This window comes from Aulonocara sp. 'chitande type north' Nkhata Bay, linkage group LG5 (assembly GCF_057382095.1).
Source record: "Aulonocara sp. 'chitande type north' Nkhata Bay isolate Kocher_YH1m ecotype deep benthic linkage group LG5, A_spYH_male_GT1.1, whole genome shotgun sequence".
Lineage (NCBI taxonomy): Eukaryota > Metazoa > Chordata > Actinopteri > Cichliformes > Cichlidae > Aulonocara > Aulonocara sp. 'chitande type north' Nkhata Bay.
The window spans coordinates 15,583,208-15,604,235 of record NC_141348.1 but is presented as its reverse complement, the minus strand read 5'-3'; the positions used below and the strand labels follow the sequence as shown (position 1 = coordinate 15,604,235).

Here is a 21,028-nt window from a genome sequence, read left to right as displayed (position 1 = left end):
GGTTCTCCACAGTTTACAGTCAAAGCATCTCAATCTGATTTCAGTCCAGACTTTAACTAGACCACTTCAAAAACTTACATTTGTTATATTTCCGAGGTGGACTTGCTGGTGTGTTTCAGATCACTGTCCTGCTGTTCACTCAAGCTTCTGGTTATGAACAGATGGCCGCACATTCTCCTTCAGGATTTTCTGGCAGAGAGCAGAATTCATGGTTCCATCAGTTACTCATCCTGGATGAGTCATCGGGCAGCAGCAAATTTCTGACTATATTTTTGTTTGATGATCTGAAACATTTAAGTAGGACAAATGTACACAAACGGTAAGAAATCAGGAAGGGGTGAAATACTTTTTTGCAGCACTGTGAATTGTTTTGTAGTGAATAAAACAGCCCACACAAGTACAAACACCACAGTGACATAGCCAAAGCAGTGAAAAAGCACTTTATTGTTGTTTTTTCAGCTAAGATTTAAAGTGTGTTTTTGGCTGGTAAACAAAATGTCTATTGACTGTTATTTAAAAATTACATTTTAATATTAAGTTTGCAAAATATTTTGACTTAGAGTCAGGTATTGCATTCGGTTTCTTCTGGCCTTAAGTGTGTTATCCTATCTTAAATCTGAATATATCTTAAACATATAAAACAGGAAATATAGCAAGTAAAATAGCAACCTAGCATTCCTCATGTGCCAGCTGTATAAAATTACAGAAGAGGATTAGGGCCACTGGAATAAAAAAGTGGGCACGTCTTTTTTTTCCTTCTTTACCAGAATTCTGAGAAAAAAGTCAGAATTCTGAGATTAAATCAGAATCAGAATACTTTATTGATCCCTAGGGGAAATTATTTTGGTTACAGTGCTCCAGTATAAACAGTAACAAAGACAGACAATACACTAAGTAAGAAATAGACACAATATATACAATATATACATGCATATCTATCTATACACATATAAGTCACTTATTGATAAATAGCTGAATAAGAAAGAAGAGCATGTGCAAAAAGGGTGTAGCTATTGCAGTATACAGCGTGTTAAGTGGATGAGTTGTACAGAGAGATGGCCACAGGCAGGAATGATTTCCTGTGTCGTTCAGTGGTGCTTTTTGGTAATCTCAGTCTCTTGCTGAACGTGCTCCTGTGACTGACCAGCATGTCATGGAGTGGGTAAAGTCACAATTCTGACTTTTTTCTCAGAATGGAAAAGAAGAAAAAAAAATTTGTGCCCACTTTTTTTTCTTTCGGTGGCCCTAATCCTCTTCCATATAAAATAGGGCTGCAAATAATGATTAATTAAAAAAAATTGTGCAGTTTTACACTTTAGATACATTTACTGTTTCTCTGTTATAGTCCAATAAATCAGTCACACATTGAAAGTTTCACTACTTTCCAGTGTTGGGAAGGTTACTTTTAAAATGTATTCCATTACAGAATACAGATTACATGCCCCAAAATGTATTCTGTAACGTATTCCGTTACGTTACTCAATGATAGTAACGTATTCTGAATACTTTGGATTACTTAATATATTATCATGCTTTTTACAACAACGTGAATGTACTATTGCTGTGTGATTTATTACTGTTACTGAAGGTCAGCGACTTCGAACTGTAGTAAAGGGACCTCTGACTAATACGGCGGGGTCCCTGTCGGCTGGTAGCCGAAAAATAGCTTTACTTTGTTGTGTGGGTCAACTTTTCTTGCGAGAGACAGAGAGAGGCGTTGAAAGGCTGCTCCAACGGAACTTATTGTTACTTGTGTCAAGCCAGCCTCCAATTCGAGACTTGCAGTCAAGCCAGCCTCCAGTTTGTTTTACGTTCCCTGTGTATTCAAAGTATTACGGGAATGGATGTGGAAACCGGATTTCAAAATATAAGCCAACTTCGAGTGAATTAACAGATATGTTAAGAACATAATAACATATAATTTAGGCTTTTTTTTTTTTTTTTACAAACTCTAATGTTAGATCTATATGACACAGCCTTGTACCCTAATTGTGCCCTGTCACTATCAAGGCCATCTTATTTTGGATTTCAAAGTAAAAGCCCTGTGAATCTTCATTTTTGAACTACTCTTTCAATGACTTAATAATGCTCTTAAAAGCAAAAGTCGTATTTCCAAATACTATTTGAACTTTATATCAACACTTTCCAACCACAGTCTTTTTCACAGTGATACCATATCAATATCAAGTCAGTCTGATTTTGCCTTTCATAGTAATGGCCCTTTGAAATTGCCGATATTTGATTTAATCTTCTAACGATTCAAAATGCTCTAAAATGAAAAATTCTTGTTTCCACAGGGTAATTCCACCTTAGATCAACAGTATACAACCCCACAGTGATACCATATCAATATCAAGTCATTCTGATTATGCCTTCCAAAATAAAAGACTTTTTAAATTGTCCATAATTGACCTACCTTTCAGTGATTTCAAAATGCTCTAAAATGGAAATTTCCTGTTTCCACAGGGTAATTCCACTCCAGATCAACAGTATACAACCTCACGATGTTACCATATCAATATCAAGACATTCTGATTTTGCTTTCAAAAATAAAAGCATTTTCAAACTGCCCATATCTGACTTGCTCCTGGAACAATTTCAAAATGCTCTAAAATGGAAAATTCCTGTTTCCACAGGGTAATTCCACCTTAGATCAACAGTATACAACCCCACAGTGATACCATATCAATATCAAGTCACTCTGATTATGCCTTCCCAAATAAAAGCATTTTTAAATTGTCCATAATTGACCTAACTTTCAGTGATTTCAAAATGCTCTAAAATGGAAATTTCCTGTTTCCACAGGGTAATTCCACTCCAGATCAACAGTATACAGCCCCATAGTGATACCATATTAATATCAAGTCATTCTGATTATGCCTTCCAAAATAAAAGACTTTTTAAATTGTCCATAATTGACCTACCTTTCAGTGATTTCAAAATGCTCTAAAATGGAAAATTCCTGTTTCCACAGGATAATTCCACTTTAGATCAACAGTATACAGCCCCACAGTGATACCATATCAATATCAAGACATTCTGATTATGCCTTCCAAAATAAATGCCCTTTCAAATTGAGCATATACGACCTACTTTTTTAACGATTTCAAAATGTTCTTAAACAGAATTTTGCTGTTTCCACAGGATAATTTCACTTTAGGTCAACAGTATACAACCTCACGATGTTACCATATCAATATCAAGTCATTCTGATTTTGCTTTCAAAAATAAAAGCATTTTCAAACTGCCCATATCTGACTTGCTCCTGGAACAATTTCAAAATGCTCTAAAATGGAAAATTCCTGTTTCCACAGGGTAATTCCACTTTAGATCAACAATATACAGCCCCACAGTGATACCATATCAATATCAAGTCATTCTGATTTTGCCTTCCAAAATAAATGCCCTTTCAAATTGAGCATATACGACCTACTTTTTTAACGATTTCAAAATGTTCTTAAACAGAATTTTGCTGTTTCCACAGGATAATTTCACTTTAGGTCAACAGTATACAACCTCACGATGTTACCATATCAATATCAAGTCATTCTGATTATGCCTTCCAAAATAAAAGACTTTTAAAATTGTCCATAATTGACCTACCTTTCAGTGATTTCAAAATGCTCTAAAATGGAAAATTCCTGTTTCCACAGGATAATTCCACTTTAGATCAACAGTATACAGCCCCACAGTGATACCATATCAATATCAAGACATTCTGATTATGCCTTCCAAAATAAATGCCCTTTCAAATTGAGCATATACGACCTACTTTTTTAACGATTTCAAAATGTTCTTAAACAGAATTTTGCTGTTTCCACAGGATAATTTCACTTTAGGTCAACAGTATACAACCTCACGATGTTACCATATCAATATCAAGTCATTCTGATTTTGCTTTCAAAAATAAAAGCATTTTCAAACTGCCCATATCTGACTTGCTCCTGGAACAATTTCAAAATGCTCTAAAATGGAAAATTCCTGTTTCCACAGGGTAATTCCACTTTAGATCAACAGTATACAGCCCCACAGTGATACCATATCAATACCAAGTCATTCTGATTATGCCTTCCAAAATAAATGCCCTTTCAAATTGAGCATATACGACCTACTTTTTTAACGATTTCAAAATGTTCTTAAACAGAATTTTGCTGTTTCCACAGGATAATTTCACTTTAGGTCAACAGTATACAACCTCACGATGTTACCATATCAATATCAAGTCATTCTGATTATGCCTTCCAAAATAAAAGACTTTTTAAATTGTCCATAATTGACCTACCTTTCAGTGATTTCAAAATGCTCTAAAATGGAAAATTCCTGTTTCCACAGGATAATTCCACTTTAGATCAACAGTATACAGCCCCACAGTGATACCATATCAATATCAAGACATTCTGATTATGCCTTCCAAAATAAATGCCCTTTCAAATTGAGCATATACGACCTACTTTTTTAACGATTTCAAAATGTTCTTAAACAGAATTTTGCTGTTTCCACAGGATAATTTCACTTTAGGTCAACAGTATACAACCTCACGATGTTACCATATCAATATCAAGTCATTCTGATTTTGCTTTCAAAAATAAAAGCATTTTCAAACTGCCCATATCTGACTTGATCCTGGAACAATTTCAAAATGCTCTAAAATGGAAAATTCCTGTTTCCACAGGGTAATTCCACTTTAGATCAACAGTATACAGCCCCACAGTGATACCATATCAATATCAAGTCATTCTGATTTTGCCTTCCACAGTAAAAGCCTTTTCAAATTGTCCACAATTGACCTACCTTTCAGTGATTTCATCCATCCATCCATCCATCCATCCATTCGCTTCCGCTTATCCTTTTCAGGGTCGCGGGGGGCGCTGGAGCCTATCCCAGCTGTCATAGGGCAAAAGGTGGGGTACACCCTGGACAGGTCGCCAGTCTGTCGCAGGGCTAACACATAGGGACAGACAACCATTCACACTCACATTCACTCGCACATTCACACCTAGTGACAATTTGGATTAATCAATTAACCTATCCCCACAAGCTGCATGTCTTTGGACGGTGGGAGGAAGCCGGAGTACCCTGAGAGAACCCACGCAAACACGGGGAGAACATGCAAACTCCACACAGAAAGACCCCGGCCTGATGGTGGAATTGAACTCAGGACCTTCTTGCTGTGCGGCAACAGTGCTAACCACCGTGCCACCGTGCTGCCGACATTTTTAAAACATTCTGAAATAATTGAAAGAGTATATCACATATGGACAAATTCGACGGGCCATTAATTTGAAAGGCGAAATCAGACCAACATGAAATTTACATGGTTTTACTGTCGGGTTGGATACTGTTGATCTAAAGTGGAATTATCCTGTGGAAACAGCATCTTTCAATTTAAGAGCATTTTGAAATCGTTAAAAGAGTACGTCGTCTACGGGCAATTTGAAAATACTTTTATTTTGGAAGGCAAAATCAGAGTGACTTGATCTTAACATCGTATCTCTGTGGGGTTGTATACTGTTGATCTAAAGTGGAATTGTCCTGTTGAAACATGAATTTTTCATTTAAGAGCATTTTGAAATCGTTAAAAGAGTAGGTCGTATATGGGCAATTTGAAAAGGCTTTTATTTTGGAAAGCAAAATCAGAATGACTTGATATTGATATGGTATCACTGTGGGGTTGTATACTGTTGATCTGAGGTGGAATTACCCTGTGGAAACAGGAATTTTCCATTTTAGAGCATTTTGAAATCACTGAAAGGTAGGTCAACTGTGGACAATTTGAAAAGGCTTTTATTTTGGAAGGCATAATCAGAATGACTTGATATTGATATGGTATCACTGTGGGGCTGTATACTGTTGATCTAAGGTGGAATTACCCTGTGGAAACAAGAATTTTTCATTTTAGAGCATTTTGAATCGTTAGAAGATTAAATCAAATATCGGCAATTTCAAAGGGCCATTACTATGAAAGGCAAAATCAGACTGACTTGATATTGATATGGTATCACTGTGAAAAAGACTGGTTGGAAAGTGTTGATATAAAGTTCAAATAGTATTTGGAAATACGACTTTTGCTTTTAAGAGCATTATTAAGTCATTGAAAGAGTAGTTCAAAAATGAAGATTCACAGGGCTTTTACTTTGAAATCCAAAATAAGATGGCCTTGATAGTGACAGGGCACAATTAGGGTACAAGGCTATGTCATATAGATCTAACATTAGAGTTTGTAAAAAAAAAAAAAAAAAAAAAAAAAAGCCTAAATTATATGTTATTATGTTCTTAACATATCTGTTAATTCACTCGAAGTTGGCTTATATTTTGAAATCCGGTTTCCACATCCATTCCCGTAATACTTTGAATACACAGGGAACGTAAAACAAACTGGAGGCTGGCTTGACTGCAAGTCTCGAATTGGAGGCTGGCTTGACACCAGTTTATTGTTTCGGAGGAAAACACGAACACGGTGTACAGTCGAGTCTTAATAGCTTACTTACAACTGGGCTCGTCAGGCTCTCTTCTTGGCTGCAGTGGTTATTATTATATTTACATGCTTCCAGCTGCCGTTTTTCCTCGATGACAACTCGTACCTTTCCACTCCCCTTTTTCTCCCTCCTCGCCCTCACAGACCCATAACGTGTATGGCAGTCCATTCTCCCTGCAACACGGACTACACTGCCCATGAGGCTACATTCTTTAGAGCTATGCTTGTAGCATTCTGCCTGTTAGCTTAGCACAACAACAACAACAACAACAACAAAAAGGCGCTCTCTCACCCAGGAAACACACAGTCGCAGAGAGAGAGCGAGCGTCGCCCTGTAACCATGGCAACCGTAACGCTGCCGCCTGGAACAACAGAACGTAGCTGTCAAACAAAACCCAAACAGTCCTGACCCGCGACAATATCAAACAGGAAAGTACCGCAGTGTAATCCATTTATTTCAACAAAGTAACTGTATTCTGAATACCACCTTTTTAAACGGTAACTGTAACGGAATACAGTTACTCATATTTTGTATTTTAAATACGTAACGGCGGTACATGTATTCCGTTACTCCCCAACACTGCTACTTTCTAACGAGTATTTCTATTATGCTTGCCTTTTGTTTGCTTTTAACAACTAATTCTTCAGGTCTGCTTAGACTATATATTTTCTTCTTCTTCTGTTTTTGGTATCCTCCCATTCACGTTATGCCTATGAGCATGGACTTCTTTACATCACCTTACATTACCTCTGGAAACCTCTGAGGACTCACTAAAAGCTTAGGTATCGTTGTAAGCCGCATCTAAAACATGATACAGGGATTCCCCTGCCTGAGTGGGGACATTGGCTGGGATGGCTGGCCTCCCCTGAGCTGGATAGTGCCTCTGGAAACTGCAGTCAGGTGGTTGCATGGATGATGACAAGCTGTCATCGGACTGAAAATAAATTTCGGAGCCATACATTTCACAGAGACTTCTCGTTTTCATCTCCCACAGTGCTTGCGTGCACGCTTGACCCAGACATGTTTAAACTTTCTTTTTTCTTTCCCCCCAGTCAGATTTACTGCACAATAATTAATCATTTAATCTGTATTTAGTTTCTACTCTTACATCTTTGTCCCATGTCTTCAGGGTTCCACTGCTATGGGTTTGTAGTCTGTACTATGTGTTTCAGGACCATTGCTTGTATTATGTGCTTGAAATGCACATTACACTTGGCTGCTGTGTTCTACTTTCTGTCCACAGAAAGCCGAAAATGTGAAAAGTCTCTGCAAAATGACTAGGACCTGAGTGAGATCATGTGCAGAGGCTGTTTATGCAAAGTAACAGGTCAAGTAAAAATATATTTTTTTAAAATGGTAAGTTGAATGATTCTGGTATATCCTGCCAGACAACTTGTGACATGCTACTTTTTTGGAACTAGCTTTGCTTGAACTATTATTTGTTTGGAACTATATTCAAACAGCTTTAGTAACCCTTTAAAAGTCATTTATAGCGTTTGCATAAAAACCACAGTGCGTAACCTTTCTATTCCAGTTTTTGATTACATCAGAGGCATTTCTCACAAGCCTTACCCTTGTGATGCTCATTCGGTTTGCCTGACGTCTCATACAGAGATTCCTTAAACGCATGCGGTTTTTCGAAGTTAATCTCACTGTCACTCAGCTCCTGTTAATTTGGCAAACCTCTGATCTGGAGGATCTTGTTACACACATATCCGATGGAGTGTTTCCTGCGGTAGAGCTAGCTGTGAGCTTTAAAAAATGGGATCTATATTTATGACCTGATTTAACTTGTTTGGGCAGTTTTCATCATTTGTATGCACACTGTAGAAATTTACACATTTGCCTAATAATCAAAAGCTTACTGGTTCAGTCTTTGGAGGAGACACTAATCTCTTTTGGGGTTGCATCAGGAAGGGCATCCGGCATTAAAAAATTGCCAAATAAGGTATGTGGCACTACCTGCTGTGGCAGTGAATAAAGGAGCAGCCAAAATTAGCTTTACATGCATAAGGCTTTACACTTTGAGTTGTTATGGAGACATCCCACATACCTTACTTCTATTAGGCTGTTGTCACCACAGTGAGGCTACCTGCCCAGCAAGCATTTGTAGGATTGTTTTAATGAGAGTCACAGAGTATTAGTATTACACTGTGTCAGAAAACCTTTGAAACGCTGCCCTATTGCCTCAAGGTGTAAAGCATAGCGTAGTCCACAGCTTTTCACCAGCACAGGGTGAAATAGACGCTTGACACTAAATGGTGTCGTTATAGAGAGAAAGCGACACTGCGCTGCTGCTAGGCCCACATATCTAAGAATGGCTGAGTCCTAGAACCACCAGTGCTTCTTTGACCTTCTTGAATAATTTAGGCGCTTACTCGTTTCAAGCTGGGCTATCGTTCCTGTTTATGGCTGCCACTTAGCAGTCGGTCATCATCTCTCAGTCATGGAAGGTGTGACGAGTTTTAATCCCGAGATTGGCGATAATCTCCCCACCATCTTAATTTTTTTCTGCTTAGTTGCTGTGAGCCCAGTTTGAAAATGGCAAGCGTGTTCCTGGGAGGTTCAGCGTGAGGACAGATCCCTGGCCCATGCCAGGGAAACCAGTTGGACAGAGAAATAGAGCGAGATATTTGTCATTGAGAGGACGAAAGCGGTTCTGTTCAGTGCGCGACCGACCCGCTCCGAGTAGTTGTGGTATAATGTTGAACAAATGCCAGCTGCATTCCTGTTTCCACCTCACTCTCTGTAGCTCCCACCCTGCCATTCAGGCAGACTCATTAAGTGCCCTTTTGTTGGGGGGATTACAGAGTTTATATTTAACCTGTGTTCTCACTGTCAGTGGACTGCCGAAGCAGTGGCTGGCAATGCCAGCTGTGGTCATCTGGTGTCTCACTCCCACAAGTATCTCCACACATTGTCAGCCCCTCTGCCTCTCATCTCTCTGTTCCCGGGACTTTTCTCCCTCTCAACAAATCAGAGCTCCCCATCTATTCCAGTTATTGTTTTATCTATATTTGCCAATACAGGTTCAAGTTTCTTCGCGTGAGGGTCCAACTTGGCACACGCAAGACCTGAGCACCATGAAAACTGCCTCTGTTTTTAAGCCATTGTCTTGCACCTGATTAGTTAGGCATCCCACGTTTTCTGAAATCTTCCCAACTGCACTGAGTGCATTTGTGTGCATGTACATATAAAGTGCCTTGAGGCAACTGTTGTTGTGATTTGGTGCTATATAAATAAATTGAATTGAATGTACGTGTACACAAACATGCATTCACGCAATGCACTTTTCCTTGTCTGCCTCTATGAGTGTGCACTGTGGCTTCAGGGACATAGTGTGCTCATCATGCTGAGCAGAATGACTCGTTTGACTTCTAATTTGTCACTGACTCATACAGAATGCAGTTTTATGGCTTTAACAAGTCCTTAATAGCAGAAACATTGTAATAGTAGATGAGGTTTAAGACATGGAAGCAGCAGATTCTATTTTTGGGGATTTGTTTTGCGTCTCTTTGTGGCTGAGTTTTATTTTGACCCAGGTGACTTTTTTAGTAGCATATGCAGAGTGTGTGATAATTCTGAAGTGGTGCTCGTGTCGTTTTTTGCTATTGCACGTAGACCAGCAGGCACTGTTCTTGAAGCACACTAAAGCAGGCAAAAGGTGTTTTTGCTTCAGCTGAGCAACGACTCTCATTGGTGTGCAACAAACACTAGACTCTCTCTCTCTGGACTTTCTGCCTCGTGTTTCCTCTTCTGCTTCCTCAGGCTAAGTTTCTATCTCTCTCTGTCTGACTAAATCTTAGGTTTTGTATTAACTAGTCAAGGCATGATAGAGTTTTGGATGTATGTTTTGGACTGGCAGATACAGATCAGGCATTTTGCCTCCTGTGTTCAGTACATAGGTATGGATCTAAATGTTCTTGCCAAGTGATAGGAATCGCTATGTATCTAGGCTCCCCCCTGGCGCCCACCGCGCAGCCACAATTGAAAATAGATGTGCATAATTTGGCTGAGCTCTTACAGGTCTCTTTCAAAGGCTACATGCTGAGCAAATATCCGGAGGCTACTTCGTACCTCGGACTATAGATGGGTGACAAATGGAAAGAAACCCCTTCTTGAGGTCTTTTTTGTGTGAACCTACAGAAATGGTGCCATTTTCAAATAAACCCTTCAGAACCTTTAAACCCTTCAAACCACCTTCAGTGCACTTCACATTTAGAAAAATCAGATGGAGTAATGGAACACCTTTCTTCCAAAAGTACCTCATTTGGTACTTCTAATGATGATTGTGGTGATAAAGAGCCTAGTCTAATACACTGATCCAAAATCTCTCATTGAGGTGGGTTATGGCTTGGTCACTGCATAGACAGTAACATCTAATTGACATTATTTTTATACTCATCAAGCCATTCAGTTGTTGTCATTGTTATCCTGGCAGAGATTGCTTATGTCAGGATAGAAATATTTGGGACAAGTGGATCCAAAATGCACCTCACAGTATAACATAGCCATGCAGCCTCACTGTAGTGCAGTGTGTTGTTTGTTGGTTTTTCGTTCATTGATTTGTCCCTGTTTTAGCGATGATCTGTCTTTTGTGATAGTAATGAATAGTTTGGACTTATTTGCAGATGACTCAAACCTATACTGTGAATATATATATCTGAGAAACTTTTATACCATTTTCTTCTTTCATCCATCTATACTTCCTCATGAAAGCACAGGATGCTGTCAAAAACTATTTGGTACTAAGTCATAGGATCTACATAAAATACAATTTGTGAAGTTACTCATTATCTGTTTGTGTTAAGGTTGTACGAGGAGGATGCCCTTTCATTATCAAGAAAATAAAATGAAATGTTGTCCAATAGTACTTTGGTTTATAAAATGAGCCCGTATAATAGAGTGATTAAATGTGTCTTAGAAAAATTCATAAATGAATACATTTATCATAAAAATAAATGTATTAATGTATTAATTTACCCTCGAAAGACCCAAAGTCTTTCGTGGCATGTATTTTTAATTTCTCTTTGCTATTTGGGCTGATTGGGACCTGATGAATGTAAAAACAAAGAATTATCTTTTACCTGATTTTGCTCTACAAGGGCCGGATATCCACATATGAGGGCATTTGTTTTAATTTTCGATAGAGCAGTGGCAGAATGTCCTGCATGCGCACAAAAAAATCTAACCTGTATTGAAATTAAAATAAATACGTTAACAATTCATTCTGTTTTGAAGTGTGAGTCAGTAAGTGACTGGTGACTGGCTGCTCCAGCCAATGATGCGATTCACATTCATATATATGCAGCTAATCAGCGTCGTTGACAGGCTATGACAGCGTCCTTATGTGTCGACACGGGTGTTTTAACTAGGAAAGCGGCTGATGTGGAGTGAAGCCACGTTTGCAATGTTTGTTTTTTTTCCTGAATACTATCATTGTTTGTATTTACTGTGTGGAGAAACGGTAAAACGAAGTTTTATAAGGAGAGCACTCGAAAGCACTCCGCCTGTGAGCAAAAACAAAACCAAAAACCCGCAGCCTTTCCTATTGGTGGAAAAATGCACCATGTCGACCAATCAAAAAATGATATGGCAACATGGCATTTAGTTGTTTAGGAAGAGGGAAGTTACGGCGGTGTTTTGAGATGTGTGAGATTTGCGACATTTAGCATGTTTGGAGTCTAAAGTTAGTGTGTTGTCTTGTGTAGTTAGTGTGTAGTGTAGTCAATAGTTTTGTTGTGTGTGTCAGAACAATGAGGTGACTGCTGAATGTTACAGGTGTTACAGGAGTGATACATCTCCTGTTGTCAGGCCTGCAGGTATCAGGCTGTTGTTCTCCTTTATCTCATAGTGGACAGAAAGAAATTTTTGGAGTGGCACAAATAATTTGTGTGGCATCAGATTTGATGCAGAACAGCTGATTGTTCTGTAAATAGTTTGAAATGTTTATTTAAAAACTGCCTTGGCTGCATTTGTAGGTAAACAGCTGCAAAAAACTTTGTTGTTTGCAAAACTCAGTTACTTTTTTGAAGAAGTAACTATATAATTAATTGCCCAACATTGGTCATTATATTCTGTATTTTGCAGTTACAGACTCTCTCACAGACCACAGACTCATACTCGTAATACAAGTCAGAGCTTTATTTTAAAAAAAGGAGTTCAAGTTATTTTTTACTTGCAATAGTGTTAACATACGACACAAGTCATGAACAAGACTTTTTAAAAATTTCATTGTAAGTGGGCTAAAGCAGTTAATTAAAAAATAGTCTAACATAAATGCTGTAATTTGATTATTTTAATAAACCATGTAACTTGGATGGATCTGATGCTGGCGTGACCACAGTGCAGACGTCTAATGTTGCTCACAGTGGTCCAAGGGACCGCTCAGGGAGTTTGTGTGTTCGCTCCGACACATGAAAAATTAGAGGGAACATTGCTCGTAAGGGATATCAGGCCCTTGTTGAGCAGAATTTAGTATTTTGGGCTAGACAAACCCATGTGATGTCCACATATGTGGATGTCAGGTCCTGCAGGAGGTAAATTAATAAACTAAACTTATAAATTAATTAACAATACAGATAATTACCAAAGAAATTGCATGTTTCTATAATGGTTAATCCACAGGTATGCACAGGCTCTTTAATCAAAATGACATTTTTAATGCTAAAATATAATTAATGTTTGAATCCATGCATTTTTGAATTAACATTTTTAGAAAAGCTCAAAAAAATGAATCAAATAGTAAAGCACATCATTATCTTTGATTAAGATGCAAAATTACAGTTATGTTCATGTGCATCCCCAACCTGTTTGGGAATGTACATTCAGTTTGATGCTGCTGTTTTAAGATAGAGGAAGGCTCATTCGTATTACTTGGGCTTATGCATCTGTAATGTGCACTGGATCACTTCTGCTGTATCAAAATAGAAAACTTATTTCTATTTTGGGTAAAGACAGTTAAGCCTTATGAAGAAATTAGGGCAGATAGGCTTAGCCTTCAGGCCTGGACAAAGCAGACACAAAGATGGGGTGTAGATTGGGAGCCAGCTCCACCATATTTTGAGGTTTGTGGTGAAATCACAGACATGCAAATAGTCAAGACTCAACTTTGAATGGTGTATCTGAAAATGGCACCATTTCTGTAAGACCTCAAAGGAGATGTCGACCAAATTTAAATCAGGTACATTTCTTACTATTTTTTGGAGTCACAACTTTTTGATTCCTCCTTATATCTGACATTAACAGTTGCCAGACGTCAGTCTGGTTAACCTAACAAACTGTCTTTAACCTTATTTATGAAGCATTTATTTTTAATAGCAAAATGCAGTAAACAGCATGTAGCTCCATGGTTAAATTCAGCAAAGTGTACTTGCAAAAGTGACGCTAGTTCATATTCTAACAAAATATTTGCAGGAAAGATGAAGTTACGAGTGTAAAAGAGCCACAGGATTGCTATACATAGCTTCCTGTTCAGTTTGTGGTCATTCTAGAGAGGATCTGTTTCCTGTTTACATCCCTATATATTAACCTGTTAACCCCCCTACATATATTTTTATTTCTTTATATTCATTGATTGTTACAGATGTTATCTGGCTAACTGTTAAAGATTGGGAGGGTATAATAAGCTTTCTGTTGTACATCACTTAGATTTCCTTTTTTCTACCTCCATGGGCCCCAGGTATTCTGTAGACCCCCTTTGGACCAGCGCCAGGCTTACAATCAGCACCCACTTAGAGACCATCTTCTGATTCATCAGCCTCCCCACAACCCTGCATATCTGTCACCTCCACTGCTCATTATCCAGGTACAGAGCTTTATATTAGGATAAAAGCAGCCACACTAATGGGTGGAGAGTCAGAAAGGTCATTTCAGTTTTAAATGAAGTGGAGGATGAGAGGTTAACAGCGGGTATTGAAGTTTCATCCCATTTTGTCCCAAAATGGAAGTTTCCTTCTCCTTTAGGCATCAGTTTTGTGGACTGAGTGTAATCTGTACTGTGTCATCTTGCTGGCTAGTCTTTTGCTTTGAGAGGATGAAGTGCTTATTATGTTGGATAAATGCTGCTGTTTTGGGGGAAGATTGAGGACTGGATGTTCACTTGACAAAGAGATTGAAATGATGGCTGCATTAGTACGGGAAGGGGTGTAGTTTCTGTATGGGAGGAGGATCCTTTGGAGGGGGATGTGGATGGGCTCATCTGTAATCCTCTGACATGTGCGCTGTTTCTCACGTGCACACACAACCACTGCAGTGCAGAGCAATCTATGGCACAGAAACATGCTGCACTGTTGCCAGTGCAGCCCACGCTGCTTTGTAGCAGCCAACGTCCCCACCCACACACACTTGAACCCACTGTGCATTTCAGTGCCTCGCTAGACATTTCTGTGCTGTTGTACCTGTGCTACAGTGGAGCGTTGGAGTGCATCTTCACGCTGACCTTTTTCTGCCCTGCCACAAAAATCTGCACATTAAGGCCACGGGGATGCTTGTTGGTACATTTTGAAAGCAGTTTCTGGTCTTTGCAATTATGTGAATCACTTCTAATTGACTGCTTCTTGACCTACTTACAGATTTAGAACTGGTTGTCCTATTTGTGTTCTCCAGTTAAATTATACAGTTTAATACCAATAAAAAAGCTGTTTGGTTGTCATCACTTAAGCAGGTCCAGTAAAGGGTAAATAAATAAACATAAACTAACAACTACAAGTATTTTACAGCTGACATCAGTGATGTCAGTGCTTTCATCAGTGTGAGACACAGAGTTTACATGCAGCCTGTGCTGCAAGCCGTGTGAGCAGCAGTCAAAATATTAGGCAGACTATCACTGAACCACAGCAAGCTTTTGTTTCCCATCACAATAATGTGCATCTAATAGTATGTGCATGTATTTGAGGTCAGTCAGCACCAAGCTTCTAAGTTGCTGTAAGTGGACACCGTATTAGAGTCTGATCTTACCGTATTATGTTTATGCACGTGTGTGGGTTTTTTCCAAGGATTAATATTCATCTGGGCAGCAGTCAGCAAGAGCTGAGGCTGTGTGGGCCTTCTTCATGCCGAGTTAGTTTACAGTGTAAAGTGTCCTGGAAGGGTACTCTTGCCTTCAGGGCTGTGGTCACATTTCTTTTAATAATATGATAGCAGGTCTCAGCCATTAGTATGTCTGACTTTACTCATACGATTATCCTTCAGTCCTCTCTCCACATCTCTCTTTTCTTCTTTTTCATCTAAATATTACTCACTCCACTGTTTCTTTTTTCTTTGTTTACTAAAATTACTGCCTCTTTTAAGTATGGCTCTGGCCCTTCCTTATAAAGACATAAACAGAGATGCACGTGGTTGGACAGTGTGCTGTCACCTCTTGTTATGGCGCATGTCCTTGTTGGGTAGAAAGTAGCTGTATCCAAATGGCTGCATTTGGCTGTGCACATTAGTGTGTAAGTGTCTGCATGGAGCCTTGTTATAAAGATTACACTGAGGACATTCCATGGTGTTTATGTCAGATCACAGCTTTTAAAGGTTTACGATGAGGGATATGTGTGCTATTCCTGTAGGTGAAAGACGTGTGTGTATGTTTTTATTAGGTCTGAGAAATGCGCTGTTGTACTAAATGATGTTTAGCGTTCGCTCTGTTCCGTCACCTTGTGCAAAGCGGTAGATAGCTGGAGTTGACACACTTCGGATGTGGGATAATGTCAGTAATTCACATACGGTATTCAAACACACGTGCAAACCCATGCGGGTTAGTTGTGTGCTAGTTATTTTTATAGAACGTGTAACAGAAATGGAAACACTTGACTGTGCCTGTGTATGAAGGAACATCAGAGCAGATTTTGATGCTTCTTAGCTTGTATAATGACATTGTAATTACATTGTTATTACAAATAAATTACTGCTGGAAAACTATTGATACTGCATTCAAAAGTAAAAAGAAAAAAAAATACAAAAACCCCATTAATCACTGGGCTGTGCATTTACAACTGCAGCATCTGCAAAATGTTGTTGTTGTCTGTCTTGGAAACAGTTCAAATACCGACACTGTCATGGTCCCTTAAGGCAAAGGAGGAGTGATGAGTGTTGTTGACATGCTACTATGTCAAGAGCCCTATCTATAGGATTAGCAGAATGAGGGCTTCCAGCCACCGTGCAAAGAACAAGTTGACGAGATGCCTTAAGTCCTGTATGACAGGCATTATTTCTTTCAGCATCTTGCCCGACTCCAAGCTTCCTGGCAAAGACAGAGAGCCAATAATGGATCTATTAAAATGTTTATGAAAAACTAACAAAAGCCAGTAATTTTTTTAACAGCCATGCCATAGAACTGCTGTTCTATCTCTGTTATAATCTTCATTCTTTAGTTTTTGAAAACTAAATCAGAGAGTGTGGGCGTGCCAATGCCTTTTGACCTTTCTCAGCTGCAGTGGAGGAACTCAGCCAGTTAGCCATGGGAAAAGTTCATGCAAGGCCTGTATGAGCACAATCCCAGACCCGGATAAATCCGTATGGACTATGGGTTCAATGTCACTGATATGCTAACATTACCAGTTGTGAAAATAATATCTATGAAAACATTATTTGAATAATATAGTGACCTTTTCTTAAAAGTATTTCTGGGTATCATAGCTTAATGACAAAATCTGCACCTTTTGACTTATTGTGCTGTCAAATTAGTGATGAGTTGTTTCCTTCAATGAAACTGCTGTGTTCATGAGACGTTAAGCAGCACCCAGGAGTCCATTAGCAGTTCTGTGTCAGACAGGAGCTGGTAACCTGCATTGTGTCAATGGACTGGAGCCAGCTCAGTCTCTCTCGAATGCTTCTGTGTCACAGTGTCTGTGTGTGTGTGAAAGAGAGACACTTTAAGCATGTGGCAAAGCTTAATCCAGGAAGTACGTGACGTCTACGTTCTCATTTCCTGTACATTGCTGAGCTTTACGGCTTCACAAGCACTCCCCTAAGTCAGTGACTCGCCATCCAGTCACAAACTTTGGCAGTACTCCTGGATTAACAGTTACTGGGAAGACCGTATTATACTAAGAAGCATTGTCAGTCCTCTATCCTGTTTTAATTAATTAGACGACCAAAGACAAGTCAGAAAAGAGTTTTGCATCTATCTCGTTAGACAGACTTTAAAGGCTTGATTTAGGATGACATGCCATCCTCTTGGCACTATACTGAGACTAAATAATTAGCTAATTAATGCTGGATCATTTGCCACTTGCAAAGGATTGGTGTCTTCTAGAACAAGTTCTAGCTGCCCTACTTTTTGCACTCCAGAGTTCTTTGTTATTTTCATGCTCCAGCAAATCATATTTATTGCACATCTTCTTGCCCTGAACCAAATACACATAAAAAATAAATAAATAAATAAATTAGGTCTACAAAAATTGTCCTTTTGAATTTCTTAGTTTTTTACAAGTCAAAACATCTGGTAACATACTGTGTAATTGTTTAAAAATTATTTATAAGCCATTTAATTTGGTAATGGAAATATTGATGCCTCATCTTTACACTCAACATGGTTTGGTCAGAGAAACCGGTCCAGCCTGTGTGTGTGTATGAGTGCAATGCCCTTATTGCTCACACCCACATCCATTTATGTACACACTTGTTAAACAGATAGAAAGAACCGTGCTCATCCTTTAGCTGTAAAAGTTTAAAAATCTTCTTTTATTGATATCCATATGCACAAAAAAGAAATGAGCACTAACAGGGAATAGAAAGAGAGCTCCTGCAATTTTCCCATATTTGCTTTATTTTATTAGCGCCTTAATAATTACAAAAGGAAAGACGGAGCCAGAGGCCTTAAGGCCATTACAGAGCACGTTACAAAAAAAGATGACGAGAAATTCCCAGTTTTTTGGATGCAAACTTGTAAATCCACACCAAAGGCTTGTGTTTTTGTGAAAAATTTGTCCTCAAAATATGCACTGTGGAAAAAAAAAAGATATTGCGTCGACATCAAGCAGTGATGAGCCGGTCCTGATGTTTCTAAACAAGAAAAGGAAGAACCTGATATTCTGGGTTCATACAATTTTCAAGAGAAGGCAGGAACAGGGAGAATTTCATGGTTTGATCTAGGAGTTAAAGCTGTATCATGACCACTTTTGTACATATTTTAGCATTTCAATGGGGAAGTTTGAGCTTTTGTTGGCAGGGTTAGGACATCTGAGGAGGCAGAGAAATCATTTCAGAGAGACGATTGATCCAGAGCAACGTATAGCTGTGTGTCTGATTCGTCCAGCAAAATTACACGGTTGATTTGAACAGCTGCATTAAGAGTGGAAGAGTCTGAAAAATATTTTTAGCACACAAAACATTCACACATGTTTGTGCGCCTGGCGTGTAAAAGCCTTTAGACTGCTGAATGCTTCCCATGAGGTGCTGAGCACTTCTCCATTCCCATGTCTTTACATGCTGCTTTTGCACATTATTGAAGTCTGTCTTCTGTCTTGTGTGGTTTGTGTTTTGCTCTGTTTATTATTTGTGTTTATTGTTGCTTCTGCTCGTCTACCAACCAGTTATGGCAGACAGCTGCCTCTGGCAGAATCCTGCTCAGAGAGTGGCTGAGAGTTTCTTCCTTTATGTGTAATCATTTTGACAGCTTCATGTTTGTTTGCATGCATGACAAAAAGGACAAGACCAAAAATAGACTGTACAGCCATGGTTGAAATTTGACCAGTAGGTACAACGATAAGTCTTCTATGTCTGCCCTCATTGGCCATAGTGGCAGCCACTGAATTGTTTCCTCTCAGTGTGATTCCTGTGTATAATTGTCTGTTGCTTTTGGCATGGTGCAGACTTCGTTTTATAAATAGCTACTTTCTGTTCTGAATTGCTAACAGCATGTGGTATTTTTAGTGCTGGATTAGGTGTTTGGTGGCCCATGAGGATTTGATTACCAGGTTTATCGGGCTCAAAGCGAGGTGATCAGTCTGAAAATTGACCCCGTAAATCTCCACACAGGTAAGATTATCCTTTTTCCACTGTGGCCATGCCGTGTGCCAGATCAGGTATATCAGAATATGTACAAGCTTGTGTAGTGAGATGTTTTGATTGTTTGTTTCGATTGCTTTATCCATGTATGCATTTCTGTGTTTGTTCCTGTCAGCATGCATGATGCCTGGGTTCTGCACACCTGAATGTGAGTCGTTGTACCTTGCATGTGTTCATTGTGCAAATTGATCCAGTAAAAATTCAGACGCGTGCCACCTGATTAAGATTATGCACTATGTCTCATCCTAAATCTTGTTAAGCACTTGCAGGACATAAGGTCAACACATCAGACTTGTAATGTAGAACCTGAAAAAAAATACTGTGTATAAACAATATTTAATGATAAAATGTCCTTGGTTGTACAAAAAAGTTTTTAAGATTTTTAGGGGGTGTTCTCTCTAAGTAAAACCATGCTTCTTGTTACTTTGTACTTCATGTTCTCCACTGATGCCTCTATATTTTTCGTCTGTATGACTACAAGGAAAAAGATCCTAGCGACCCATCCCGCCTGAGCTCATTCAAGAGCCTTCTCTATAATTTTCATCCTAATAGAGACATCTAGTCCAGACTGTTTATAAGTACATAAGTTTAGTTTGGGAACAAATAGAGTCTTACATGCAGTTGTGGTATTTCTGGACTTACACAAGGCATTTGACATCCCTGACCACAGATTATTATTGAAAAGGTTAGAAATGTATGGAATAAGGGACAGCAGATAGTTTGTTAAGCAGTTGTTTAGAAGATCAGTATTAATATGTCTATGTAAATAATACAAGGTCACAACCAGTAAGTGTCACATGTGGTGTTCCACATGGTTCTGTACGTGGTCCTTTACTTTTTATGTTGTATATAAATTATTTATGTAGGTATTTATAAATTTAAAATGGATTTTGTTTGCTAATTATAGTATTGGAAAGGAAAGCAAGGAAAATCAAAATGCGGTAAAAAAAAATTATTCAATAAATTATTTGCAAAGAATATGTTGTCATTGAATTTAAATAAAATAAAATTCATAACATTTGAGAATCAACCAATAATTTTTAATGGTAAATTCAGCATAAATTATGTTGAAATTGGAAAACAAAAAGATTATATGTGTCTTTGATTGCTATTAAGTTGGGAATCTCACATAAAACACATAAGAACAAAACTGTCTATGACAGTCACAGAAGTACACAAAGTCAAATAACTTGTAAATCCAGATTTTCTCTACATACTCTCCTGCTCACTCACGCCTCCATACTTGACCTAAAGCCTGCAATGAGAAATACAAGGTGTGAACAAAAAGGTATTTAAAGAACTCACAAATTGCTCATTCAGTTGTCAGTTGGCACTCCACAGCCTATCACATTTTTAAATAGTGAAACTATCCAAACATGTCTTCTGATTATAATTTTAGAACAGTCACGTTATATAAAGCCTTGTAAATCTACTGCAGCCTTGAATCGACCCATCAATCACCCAATGTCCTCAGTGACATACCAGCGCTCACTGTATCTTCTGGGCTGCCGTATTTTGTTGATAGATAAAAGCTCACCAATTAAGATTGCTAAGTG

At 38.6% G+C, this 21,028-nt stretch overlaps 1 long non-coding RNA gene across 1 annotated transcript in view; it reads right to left on the bottom strand.

Moving 5' to 3' along the window:
* Positions 1 to 6,922, bottom strand: part of LOC147330058 (uncharacterized) — a 28,923-nt gene extending 22,001 nt beyond the window's left edge. Inside the window, exons 1-2 of the long non-coding RNA XR_015129059.1 lie at positions 6,489 to 6,922; positions 79 to 189 (exon numbers count right to left, since the gene is read on the bottom strand). This is a non-coding gene — a long non-coding RNA (uncharacterized LOC147330058). The remainder of the gene's footprint in view (positions 1 to 78; positions 190 to 6,488) is intronic.
* Positions 6,923 to 21,028: the final 14,106 nt, after the last annotated feature.